General features: G+C 36.1%; 1 non-coding gene across 1 annotated transcript; it reads left to right on the top strand.

The window, feature by feature from the left end:
- The first annotated feature begins 12,349 nt into the window (after positions 1–12,349).
- LOC146995154 (small nucleolar RNA U3) lies at positions 12,350–12,559 on the top strand. Its single transcript, XR_015043730.1, has one exon. It is a non-coding gene; the product is annotated as a small nucleolar RNA U3 (small nucleolar RNA).
- Positions 12,560–14,360: the final 1,801 nt, after the last annotated feature.

The raw sequence follows: 14,360 nt of genomic DNA, 5'->3' as shown, positions 1-14,360 counted from the left end.
CAGTTCTCATTACTACATACGGCTTCCTGGTAATATAAGGCCAATCTTCCACGTTTATTATTTCAAAGTTAATTTAGAGTTTAGTTATATTTTTATATTCTTACGTTTAGACCACAAGTAGTGGGTCTTTGTATTCCGAAGTACGGAAATTATTGTAAAGAGAGAAAAATAAAGGGTTTTGTATACCCTTCTTGTGTATCCTGTCTACTTCCCACATTTATTGAACATAGCTTTAGTAAGCTCCCTGTTCCGAGTCAGGTCTTCGCATGTTCCCAAAGAAAGTAAGAAGGAACACTGAACCTGTTATAGTCAAACCGAAAGCTACGCGACACATTTGCATAATCTTAAAGGAGTCATTATTTTCATTAAACCAAAGAAATTTTAGAAATTTTCTATCACCTTCAGCAATTCCTATCATCAAAAAGGCTTTTTAAACGTCTCCACAAAATGCTATCTTAAACTTACGAAAATTTAACATAATGCCTAGTATATTTGGATTTAGATTAGGTCCCGATTCAAGGCAGTCATTTAACGAATTCGTGTCCTCTGTCCTTGAGCTAGCATCGTACACAATTCTTACCTTAGTAGTTTCACTAGGTCGTATCACTGCTCGGTGAGGCATAAAATATCCCAAATTTGTATCATTATTCGGACATTCCTACACAATTCCTTCTAATATCTGGTTCTCAGTTATATTTTTATATTCCTGAAAAATCTCCGGAGTTTTACTTAGTTTATTGTGAAGGTTTGCGAATCGTTTCTTAGCTACCTCAAAATTATTTCCTAGATTATTCGGACTGTATTTGCAGATTAAATTTGCCTCATATCTTCCGTTTTTAAACTGCAAATTTCTTTCAAACTGGTCTACTATTTCGCAGTCAATTTCGGAATAATCATCAGAATCATTAATTCCCATATGTTCTAATTCCCCAAAACCTCTTAAATCTTTCAACACAACAGTGTTTGTCATTACCGCTAAATTTTCAGAACAATTTTTGTTTGTTTTATTTTTCTCGATTCCTGCGGCAACCCAACCAATCACAGAACTGACTGCGTACAACTCTTCAGATATTTTAATTCTTTCAGAATAAACTACATTCCAGAATTCATCCCCTCCCAATTAATATCTCAACATCTATGTTATTTTTTCTTTCGAAATCGGCGATCTGCAACCCCATATGCTCCATGAAGTCTGCAATTTGTTTAATAGGCACACTGATGGACGCCGAGGAAATAACATCCGAGATCAAACATTCAATTTTTATTTTATTGTTTTGTTTCCAGTTCTGAATTTCGATTTCAACGACCGGATAGGAATGATTCATTGCCTTCGTCGCACCAAATGAATAAACAGAAAGTCTTTCATAACGGATTGGAGTAAGTTTTAAATGGTCGGCCAATTTTTTCGTTATAAAGGATCTGTGACTGACTTGATCAAGAATTAATCTAGTTAATTTTGATTTATACTTAGAACAAGCATAAAATGTACATGTTTGTAATAATATTTCCCTGGCATTACAGTCATTATTATTATCACCTTGAGGAACAGAAGCAATTAATTTTAAGTTTTGAACTTTATTTCTTTCCTCAGAATTCAAAGTCAGAGATTCAGTTTCATTTTTGGAATAAATTTGTTCCGACTTTTTGTTTACAAGGGATTTATTAGTACAAATCGATTCATTGTGATACATACCGCCACATTTATTACATTTAGTTTTATTTCTGCACCTTTTTGATGTATGGAATTTTTTATAACAAGAATAGCAGCGGTTTTCGGATCTTAGTTTCTTTAATTTATCAGAAACATTCACTTCGCATTTAAATAACTCGTGCAAATTATCACAAAAGATGCATTTTCGGTTAACTGCTGTATGAAATGCGGCGGTGGGTGTATTTTTTACATATTTTCTAGTTTCATATTTTGATTGATCGACTCGCGGAGGCACAGGATTTTTCCTTTCATTTAATATTAGATTTGAAACTTCCCTGCATTCTATTTCCGTTTTAATAAATTGTGTTAATTCCGAAACTTCAACTTTATCTTTCGATCCTCTTTGCCGATTAAATTCCAAAACTAAATCGTCCGGAATTAATTTTAATAATATTGGAATTAGTAAATGTCCATATGAGCCAGAAGTTACTTCTAAAGTTTCCAAATTACGAATCGAAACTTCTAATTCGTCATATAATTTACGTAAAGCCTTTACGTTAGCAGAATTTTTAACAGCTTCTAAATTGAGAATTTTATTCATGAATGAATTAATGATCAGGTCTTTTCGACCATATCTGTCCTTTAGTAATGCTACACAACTATCATAATTACTTTCTGTTAACTCAAAGCCTGAAACCACATTCAAAGCTTGTCCCGTTAAGAATGCTTTTAAGTATGCAAATTTTTGTATTTTTGAAAGCGTTTCGTTTTTATGTATCGAATTTTCGAAACTATTCCAAAATTCCTTCCATTGTTTGGGGTCTCCCCAAAACTTATCAATCATTAATTTTGGTAATTTCAGCGTACTACTCCCACTAGAACTTACATGCAAAATTCCATTACCACTAGACTGGTTTAAATCAGAACTTTGGGGATTCCTCGCTGGCGGTACTGCGGTAACCGCACCTAGAAACTGCTTAATTTGACTACAAGCAATTATACATTTGTCATTGTATTCTTCGCTTATACTACAATCTTCTTCAATTAAGTTAACATCAATTAACTCTTGTATTTCATCATCATGCGTTCTCAAATTATTTTTCTTTTCGGTTAATAATTCAAACAATTCCGTAATTCTTTAATCGAATTTTCCTCCCCTTCAATTTTTAATTTATCTTCAATCACTTTAATTAACCTAGTAACAGACGATTTCAATGTGGAACGTATACGTTTCAATCTATCTAACTTCTCTTCCATTTTATTTAATTTAAATACACCCACGAGAGCAATAATAAATACTTACTAATTTACTACAAATAATCACTAAATAATTAATTTAAGATTTCCCTACCTTTATTTGGAATTCCATTGTCCCTTGAATATGAAATATCCATTGAAATCGAAACACTTGGATCGAACACCTAAAATCTTCACAAAGCCTTAATTCCTTACGCCGATGCACCATTTAATAATTTTTTGTGCATTTCCAAAATCAGATAATGGTGGTTCAGTGAGTTCACTAATTTTAACACTTTTACATTTTTAACAATATTTTAATTACTATATACAGAGCGTATTCTTAGGCCGCCGCCTTCGACATGAACAAACTTTATTCTCTTATAACTAAGCGAGCAACAGCGCCCTCTAGCCTTTTTCTTCAAATTACACAACAGACTGACACCGTATCTTTGAAAACGTTCAAAAACTGTTCTCAAATGTGATAGGTGTTCTTGCTCTGAAGAAGAGGCGATTAAGACTTCATCAAAATAAGGTACACGAAAGTCGAGGCCGATTAACACCTGATTCATGAAGCATTGTAACGTTTGAGCAGCATTGCATAAACCGAAAGTCATGACCGGAAACTCAAATAGTCCAAAAGGCGTAATAACCCCAGTTTCAGCTGGGTTAACAGCTGGGAATATCAGCTGGGTCAACGGGCACTTGGTGGTACGTCCGCTCAAGATCAAGGGTTGTAAAAATAGCTTTTCGCTCTAAAACTTGCATACAGTCTTGAATATGCGGGACTGGGTAACGATCAGAAATTGTAGCTGCATTTAACCGGCAATAATCGCCATTTACCATTTCTTTTCCGAACTAGATGGAGCGGACTGGCCCATGAACTTTTTGAAGGACGGCAAATTTCCTCTTCCATCATGTATTGAAATTCTTCTTTGGCGGCTTTAAGCTTGTCCGGAGGTAAGCGTCTTGGTTTAGCGGCAATTGGAGGTCCGTTAATTTCAATATAATGTAGTACATCGTTCTATAATGTTATAATGTAGTTCATAGCTTGAGTTCGGAAATACCCATAACTGAGCGCGTAGGAAATTCTCTGAGAATTGTAGGAAATTCTCTGAGAAGTTGATGTTCTCTGAGAAGTTACCCGAAATCAGTTTAATGCTCAAATCTTGACTATTGCGAATTACTCCCGGATAAGTTAAGTTGATTGTGGAATCTATCAAACGGCGATTCTTAAGATCGACAAGCAAAGAAAATTTTTGTAAAACGTCAGCGCCAATAATAGGACAGTAGCAATAATGAATGGCCATTGGAAATTGCGGAGCAATCCTAAATCAACAGATATTAGGCGTTCATCAAAAGTTTGAATAGGAGTTCCATTTGCTACATAAAGTTGTAACTTGGTAAGGCGCTTTTGTTCGTGAAAATGTGGTGGAAGGACAGAAACATCAGCCACGGTGTCTACAAGAAACCTTAAGCCCGAATTCTTTTCGATGACGAAAAGGCGTGCAAAATTCCGGCCGTTGTGATTCACGACTTCGAGCAACGGCCCTTCTCGTTTCCATGGTCGTTATAACGACACACGGTGGGTGGCATTTGTTTGCCTTGTTTCCAAATATGTGGTGATAAAAAACAAATACCCGGAGGAGGGCTTTCATAACGTTTTCTCAGTGGGCTACGACGTGTATTTCGACCACGTGATTTGTAGCAGTTGTGCTGTAAAGGTTCAGCTTGGATGGCTACTAGTTGAGTTACCTGTTTGGACAAATCATCAATTTGAGCCTGTAACACCACACTACCTGGATCAGGAGCCTGCACTGCGTCTATTTGCCCTGAAATGGCCAGCTCGTGAATTTTATCAGCGATTTCGGGAAGATTTTTAAGTGTCTCGCTACTGGCCGCTAAAATGGTTTGCATGCTAGATGGGAGTCTATTCATCCATAATGTTTTAAGAATGTTATCCGTTAGGTTATCGGCGGCTACGTCTGACATTTTAGACAGCAACTGAGAAGGGCTTATATCACCCAACTGTAAATCGTGCAACAGCTGCTTGATTTTAACTGTCTCGGATTGATTCTTCATGAACAGAAATTAATTTTTTTTTAAAAAAAAGATTTGTATTTGTCCGTCGCCGGTGGATTCAAAATTATTTCACGAGCTGATTGCAGTACCTCTGATTCTAACGCGGCGAACGCTGTATAACATTGAGTTTCGTCGGCAGTAATGACTCAATTTAAACTGCGCATCCAATTGAATAAACCCTAACGATGGGTCTCGGCGACAAAAAGGTGGTGGCTTAACTGCCACTAGCTAGGTTCAGCGAGGATATCCCTTTTCGTATCAGTTGTACCATTATTGGCGACTTTATGGCCTGCGCCGGCAAAACTGAAAAGTGCCAAAAAATTCAACAAAAGAAATTTGTTGCATATAATCCTGTTAAAATTTAATGGACGGAACTTCTAACGGTAGACGTTAAGTATACGGTAATATTATATAATGCGATGCTGCTGCAAAATGAATGATTTTTTCATAACAATTGCCATTTACTCGGCATTAAGACTATTGAAAAACCATTTTTATCAAAAATGTGAATCATTGAAGACGAAATTTATTAAAAAGGAGTTCTAAAAATTCTGTATATTACCGGCAGCGTATGAAACTCCGGCATAAAGAAATTTTGTTGCATATAATCCTGTTAAAATTTAATGGACGGAACTTCTAACGGTAGACGTTAAGTATACGGTAATATTATATAATGCGATGCTGTTGCAAAATGAATGATTTTTTCATAACAATTGCCATTTACTCGGCATTAAGACTATTGAAAAACCATTTTTATCAAAAATGTGAATCATTGAAGACGAAATTTATTAAAAAAGAGTTCTAAAAATTCTGTATATTACCGGCAGCGTATGAAACTCCGGCATTGTATAGAATACCTAGGTATTTTGCAAAATACCTGGCGTTTTTAGGCAAACTATGAAACATGATAATTATTGCATACTTTACCTTATGCAATGTATAGAACGACTCGGCATTTTGTAGAATGACAAATGCCTTTTAGTCAAAGGATGGAAAAAGTCTTTCGGTGGTCTCTGTGATATTCTGACTGCAAGTTGGCGCTACGCTTCTGCTACACTTTGCGATGTTTACAATGAGCGTACAAATGTATCAAAAACGAATTATGTCTTGTTATATGCAGAGTTTAAAAATTATTAATCCGTAGTAGTCAGAAACTGTTGATTTCATTTTAATAAAAATATTTTTAATTAGAAGGAAAGCATGAAATTTTAAGCTAAAGAACCTTTTATTTATTTATTTATTTATTTATTTTTTGTCCCCATATATAAATACAAGCTTTTTTATCTCGATTTTAATTCCTGCTTGCATCCACTGCACTATTCTGAATTGTTTGCATAACAGCTATTTATTCTAATTTAAAGGTAATTTAGAGCACATATCTTATTTTTCAATGATTTATATAGTAAGAAGTCAGTAGATATGCTATTTCAGTTCAGAACATGTACTATTTCAGTGTAAAATTTTCAAAATATTTCTCTCAGTTGTACTGGGCCGAAAAATAATTCCCTACTTTAATCAATAGGGCTACTAAATTCATCTATATATAATCAGCATATTAATACACCATGATCTAAAATTTGTATATCTGTTTCCACGACATAGGAATAAAAATATTACTTAAAGAGATTAAATTGTACGTACTGAAGAAGTTTTTTTAAAATTATTATCAAATAATTGTTTTAGAACATCCTACACAATAAAAGTTTAAATAATGCAGATTTAGATCTCTGTGCAGTATTTGCAACATTGCTTATATTCAAAGCAAGAATAAAATTGTCAGGCCAAAGAAATAGCTATCTTACTTTGGCATAGATTTTGAATGAAACTCAAACTTAAAGTTGCTTTTTGACTAATTTTAGTACTACACAAGTGTGTTTCTCTTTCCAGTTTCATTTGCATTTTAGATTTCATTGATGTTAACATTCATAAATTAGACATTGAATTAAGTGCATTGCAGCAATTTACATTTTCAGTCATAGAGAATATTGAATTTTTCCAATGAAAATAATGAAATTTTCGATAAAACTATTGATCAAATCAATCTCAGTTTGTTATAAAGAAAAGAGACACAGACATTATAAAATATATTTTAACAGCACAACAAAGCAAGATAATAACTCTGATGATCACAATATATACTTAAGAAAACATTTAGTAATGTATATCATAAAAATTTGAAAACTTTGATAATAGAAAGGGCACCCTTGAATCTACTCTAACCGAGAGCTGATATCCGAAAATAATGCAACGAATGTGGGCGTGGTTACAAAAGCTAATTCCATTTGGACGAGGTTAAAGTCGGCAGATAATGCTATCAGTGACGTGCAGTCGTTTCTTCTAAAACGATATGACACATCAAGCAGAATCAATATTTATTGGGAACATGTTTAGTGCCACTTTGCATTATATTGGTGTGGGCGTGGCCATTCTCACCAATAACGCACGCAGTGCGATTTTGATATTTCACATTATTTACTAATCTGTGGATACAATGTCTATTTACAAATCTCTTCTCTCTTGCGTATTTCTCTGTCGGACCCCGGTGCTATGTTCTTTGTAAATGTCCCTTGAAAATCTGATGAAAATTAATTTCCACATGAGTGCGGCATATCTCCTTGAGCAAAGGCGGCGGTTGATGCGGTCATTCATGGGATCCCAAGATCAAAAGGCCCCAACGATATGGGCTTCCACTCGTACATCACTGAAACGAGTCTTTAAATTGTGGGGTAGTTCCCGAAGAAAACGCAAAGCTAATATATTTCAGCGTAGTTAAAGCCCTATTTCTTTGATAATGCAGTTTTCCAAGCCTTCAGTGGCGTCAGAAATGGAGGCCAATATAGGCATGTAAAAATGATGCACCTCCATTTACTTGGAATTTGGAATTATTTGAAAGTAGTAAAATTTGAAATGGCTAGATTTTTGGTGTGAGTTATCTCTATCTTTTCTAACCTTCTTAATGTTTTCATTAATCTTCGTAACGGTAGCCGATACTTCGAATAGTAGGAATATGTGTTCTTGTTAGATTCTGTAAATCTTAAATAATAAAAAAAATTTGAATATTTACAGAAAGACACGCACCGACAGTCCAATCAAAACAGAACATAGACTTTTTAAAATTAACCACTTCAAATGAAACCGACTACAGGACTGTCGTTAGATTTTTAACAGACAACACTATTGAATTTAAATCACACACCCTTAAATCCGACAGGCCACTAAAAATAGTTATTAGGGGATTACCCTGAAACACACCACTCAGTGTTGTGCAGACTGCGGTGGAAGTACTCGGTTTCAAGATTCATAAGATATCACAACTAAAAAGATGGAAGACAAAAATGCCGATGCCTCTATTCTACGTCCAGATCTACAATAGCCTTAAAGCAGAAGAAATTTACAATATCACAGAGCTCCTTGGAACTGAAGTTGCCATGGAGCACTTTAAAGGACAGAAAGGCCCTTCACAGTGCTGGCGCTGTCAAGGGTTCTTTCACTCATCAGAAGTGTGTACTCTCCCTAGAAAATGTGTGAAGTGTGCAGGTCCACACCAAGCAAAAGACTGTCCGAAACCTTTTGAAGCACCCAACAAATGTGCAAACTGCGCAGGAAACCATGCAGCGAACTGGCGTTCCTGCCCAAGATTTCCAGGCTCCAAAAACAGATCAAATTCGAAACCGAGCACCAAACCCAGTCTGACCACTGAAAAAACCAACGCAGACAAAATTAATATCCAAAACAACACACAATTCCCAACACTGTCGGCTGCACCTACACCCAGTGCAAATAATATTCGCCCTGGAGTTTCTTTCTCCGCAGCACTTACTGGTATGCAACAAGCTGCACCCCAAATTATTCCAAATTTATCGGTCCCCTTAGGAGCTAATTCGACGTTAAATTGCACCGAAATCCTTTTGGCAATCATTCAAATTTCAAACCAGCCTGGTATTGACCAGAGCAGACTTCTTTTGGCATTCAAAAACGCCTTACCGCAGCTCAGAGTGGCTCCATCTGGTGCTGACGCGGCTTACTACATCTTTGAGAGTTATATTACTCTCCAATTCTCTGATATCCCCAGACAGTAAAATTCAATACCTTGAAAGGATTGAAAAACTTAAAACTATGCACTTGGAATGCAAATGGCATTCTATCCAAATTCCATGAGTTTCGAGACTATGTGGAAGAGAAGGATTTTGACATTATTTTTGTCCAAGAGACCAAACTCCAGCCAGGGAGAGCTCCCAAGCTTGCAAATTATGCATTATATAAAAATGACAGACAAGCTTCTAATACTCGTGATGTCTATCATGGTGGCACATGTGTCTATATTAAAAATTCAATACCACACAAAAGAATTGACACTCCGAGTATGAGTAAACTCGAGGCAACAATCATCGAAATTTTCATTCAAAATTCGCCCTCCCTTGTAATGATCTCTGCCTATCTTCCACCAGGTGGAAATTTACCTGTGGTTGATTTTAACAAATTGCTCACCTTTTCCAACAATCTAATCATAGCTGGTGATTTAAATTGTCACCACCAGCATTGGCGTTGCCATAGATCAAACCCTGCTGGTCGTGGCCTTCTAAAATGGGCTCAGTGCGCCCAAGTTAAAATTATTGCGCCGGATTCCCCTACTAGATATCGTTCACGGGGTGCCCCTTCATTCATCGATTTGGCACTTTTTCGAAACATCCCCTTTGGATATCACGTGACTGTGGAAAACTGTTTATCCTCAGATCACAACCCCGTAATCATAGACCTTAACTGCACTATCTTTAATCAAAATTCTCCGGCACTCGTCTCTACAAACTGGGACAATTTTAGTTTCAAACTTAATAGTAAAAGTTTGCCCTCCCTTGAAATTAAATCCAGCCATGATATAGACTCGGCAGTTGATCACTTAACGACCATTTTAACAGATACTTATAAGGAAGTATCAAAACCCACCCTCAGACCCAATTTTCGTAAATTACCTCAAGAAATTAAACTCAAAATTAAAGAAAAGAATAAGGTACGGAGACTTTGGCAAAGAAATAGAAATCCTGGCTTAAAAATTCAACTCCGTGCTCTCCAGAATGAGATCAAGGCATCATGTGACCATTTCTTCCAATCACAGTACACGAATTACATTCAGTCCCTAACGACCAATGATAACAGTCTTTGGCGCGCATCAGCCCGCCTACGCAAACACAAATCTAACATTCCGTCCTTAGCTAAGGACGCAGTGGTGGCTCACACAGACGCTGAGAAATCCGAATTAATTGCGGATTCTCTTCAAACTCAATTTACACCACATAATGAAGGAATTTTTGGGAACAGCGCAAGTTCTTTCCCACAAGATGTTGAACGTTTCCTCTCCTCGCCTTTTGCGAGAGAAATACAATACACATCCATGAGCGAGGTAAGTGAATACATTACCAAGCTCAAACCCAAAAAAGCCCCTGGTATGGACTCTATTTCTAATCGTATGATTAAAAATTTACCCACCCACTATCTATTTTTCTTAGTAATGCTTATAAATTTTATGATACAGCATTGCTATTTTCCTCAAAGCTGGAAACAAGCACTTATTGTGCCTATTCCAAAACCAGGCCAAAGCCTTTCTAACCCTCAAAATTATAGACCTATCAGCCTCCTATCCTCGTTATCCAAGATATACGAGTTTGTGTTACTTAAACGCCTGAATGATTTTCTCCGAAATCACAACGTTCTGATTGATGAACAATTTGGATTTCGAGCAAAACACTGCACCACGCACCAGCTGCTGAGGACAGTGGAGTTCATTCACGAAGGGTTTCGTAACAAAATGCTTACTGGCGCTTTATTTCTTGACATAGCCAAAGCATTTGATAGGACTTGGCATATAGGAATTATTATCAAGCTCATACGACTTGACGTTTCGGCCCATTTAATTCATATAATTAATTCGTACCTCACTAATAGATCTTTTTCTGTACGAGTTAATTCTATCATTTCGACACCCCGTCCTATACTAAGCGGCGTCCCCCAAGGGTCACTTTTAGGCCCAATTTTGTTCAACATTTTCATAAATGACATACCAAAATCACCAAGTATCACTCTTGCACTTTATGCAGATGATACGGCCATCCTATCTCAACACAAACGCCTGGAAAACTTAGTCCAAAACATTCAGAGTTATCTCTCTAGCCTTGAGCACTGGCTCATCACTTGGAAAATAAAAATTAATGTTGCTAAATGTGCTGCTATGATATTCAAACGTAGCCCCCTCCCGTACCCTTCCATTAATATTAAATTCTTTGACGACTATGTTCCCTGGTCAAACTCTTACAAGTACCTAGGAGTTGTACTTGATTCAAAATTAACCTGGCGCCTTCACATTGAAAATGTTCTCAACAAAGCAAAAGGTGCCAGAGCCCAACTTTACCCATTTTTAGCTCGAAAGAGCAATCTGTCAATTAAAAACAAAATCCTTCTCTATACTTCCATAATAAGACCTGTCTTTATGTATGCATGTACAATCTGGGGTACTGCTGCAAAAACTCATGTGAAAAAACTTCAATCTTTTCAAAGTAAAACCTTACGTATGGCCCTAAACGCAGCTTGGTACGTCCGTACAGATGTGATTCATTCGGACCTTAACATTAAACCTGTTGATTACCTTATCAAAAAACATAGTCAAAATTTATTCCTCAAAATTGAACAGATTGATAACCGAGCACTTCAGCAGATGCCAGCCTACGATCCTGCTATTCGCAGCTCACAGAAGAGACCAATAGCCGTGATTGGCCGAGAGTTCGGCATCTACCCTCCATCTAAAAGGGCAAGACACGCCCTCTCTACATCAGTACCAGCTCCCGCGCCATGAAGGAAGGAAGTCTCTTCAGCGAGCTGCCATATAATTGCTTATTACCATCTTTACCTGCAACCAAGATCTTCAAGCAAAGTTATCAATCTGTTCGCATAGAATCACATCTCCCGCAGATTTTTAAAATCTGCCCATGAATATTTTCAACGCGTTCATATTTATTATTTGCACTATCCTACACAAGCCACATGCCAATGAGCCTATTAATCTTAAAATCTTTCCTCTCCGCTTTCTGCTTTAGTGTTGTATTGTGTACAAAAATTTATAAAAACCAAAAAAGTATAAAATATTAAATACAAAAAAATTATAAAACCTAAAAACTTATAAAAAATATTATGATTATTAAGTTTTTATTATCTCATCTCTATCCCTAAACTTTCTTGAGCCAGTGGCTCCCTCTAGTGTGCATCAAGTAACTCACTTATGGAAAATTTTTTCCCATTTCTGCTCGCTTTTATTAATTCTGATGAGGAGGTAAATGGTTTTGAAATATAGGAACTCCGTAATTTTCAAATCATTGGCATTGGCATTAGAGCAAGATCATACTTCATAGGATCATTTCTATAGTATGATTAGCGAGTTCACTCACCGAACATCGCAAAAATCCGAGCCACGATGATGTGTGAAGGTGTTTTTTCCTGAGCGTGAAGCGGACTGGATTTAGGGCTTCGGCTTTTATCGAGTCATTGATGATCGCACCTCTCGCCATTGCGGCGACGGGAAGGAAAGAACTCGTTCTGAGTGGTTTTTTATAACTATAAGGCTAGATTATGGTCCAGTGAGTTTTTAATCTCTCATTGTACGAAGGTCAATTTATAGTCAAAGAATGTCTAGCAGCACAAAGGTGCATTGGCAGTCAAGGAGGTTAGAATACATGGAGATGGTTTCTCTGCTATTACAGTACGAAGAAAGTGAAACACGCCACGTGAGGGCAAGAAAACGATTACCTTACAGAGCGAAGTGAGGTAAAACACCAGCTGGTTTCAAGTTCTCAGTCTGTTTTCTGATTTTGTATGCGTAGATCTGAAAGGCACTGAATTGTTACAGCGAAATAATGTCTACATTTCCATGTAAAGGAATGTTTTAGAACGTGTGTTTAAATGACCTTCAAGAAAGAGTTTGATTATTTTCTTTGTGTACAGTACACGAAGAAAGATATATAGTTCTCAGATTTACCTTTTCATAATAACACTAAGAGGGATATTCGTAATTAACTGATACGTGATGACAAAACGATAAGTAAACAAGGGGAGTGGCAAGCTCTCCATGGAAAAGAAAACAGTTTACTTTAATGTCTGATCATAATTACATTACAGGTGTGTTACCTTTTATATGTTTAACTACATTTTATTTTGTGCTCAAGTAAATATATAATAACTGGATTTGATATTTAGTCACATTTGTTGTGTGAGTTTTAAAATAACAACGTAAAATTTACATATTTCTATCATTGTTTATTCAAATTAAGTGTTTTCGAAACATAAGTAATATTTATCACGTGAAAAATTTGAGAATTATATACAAACTTAGAATAAATAAAGTATAATTAAATTACAGTTTGAGTACATAGTTACTGTTTTGTGTTCACAATACTTTTAACACAATACATTCATTAATTACAGGATGCAATTATATAATGTAGAAATTTACATAATGTAGAAATGAAATGAAATGGCGAGAAAAGGAAAGGAAAATGGCGTGAAGAATCTGCGATCCTTTACGACTACCAGGAACAAAATTGGGTGTGGTTAGAGCACATCAATCTTTCTAAGGCACCACTACTAAGGGCATGCTTTCCCCCTTTTTTGGCTTCCCTTTGACTGCGTGGAGGGCATCTCCATGAGTTCTAACCTCTTTGTCGGCAGTGCTTTTCGTGAATTTCATCACTTGGTGGCAATCGCAAACCGCAATGCTTAGGCTATACATTCAACATTTGTAAAATAGCTCGTTAATAACAAGATGTGTATTTCATTTAAAAATTATCGCTCTTTACTAATAGTAATACCGGATGGTACATTGTAGCATGCCATACTGCAAAGTTTTCTTCTTTTTAACAAATTTTTTATGGTTTCATTTAAATGATTAGTCGCAACATATAACTGATGTTACATGTAATACAGATTTAATATAAATATATAATACAGAATTTCTTTAACAAAACCCATCATCACGCAAGGTTTTAAACCTTTAAAATTGTTTTGAAATGTTCTTTTGTATATAAACAAGCTTCTTAATATGTGTATGTATGTGTGTTCGACTCAAAAGTTCTCGTCTTACCGTTATTCGAGTGTGCTGTAAAAAATCTCTTTGTCAACTCCAAATTTGTTTGATAGCCAAGTCATATTTAGAATTATATTTTAATTTAGTTCATTTCATGCAAGTTACTGCTCCCTACTTTTTGTGTACCCTCACAATCCTCATGGAATAAATGAATCTGTCAATAACACCTTCCAAATCGCTGTAAACCTAGCTCATGTGAATTAAATCGAATTTTTTTTTCTCTCAAAGAATAGAAATATTTGTGTAAATTTTTATTCTGATCCGCAC

Source organism: Stegodyphus dumicola, chromosome 10 (assembly GCF_044657685.1).
Source record: "Stegodyphus dumicola isolate Sdum_Otavi_A_Nest chromosome 10, ASM4465768v1".
NCBI classification, from domain to species: Eukaryota; Metazoa; Arthropoda; class Arachnida; order Araneae; family Eresidae; genus Stegodyphus; species Stegodyphus dumicola.
Note: the sequence above shows the minus strand (reverse complement) of the source record. Positions and strands in the feature narration are given on the sequence as shown.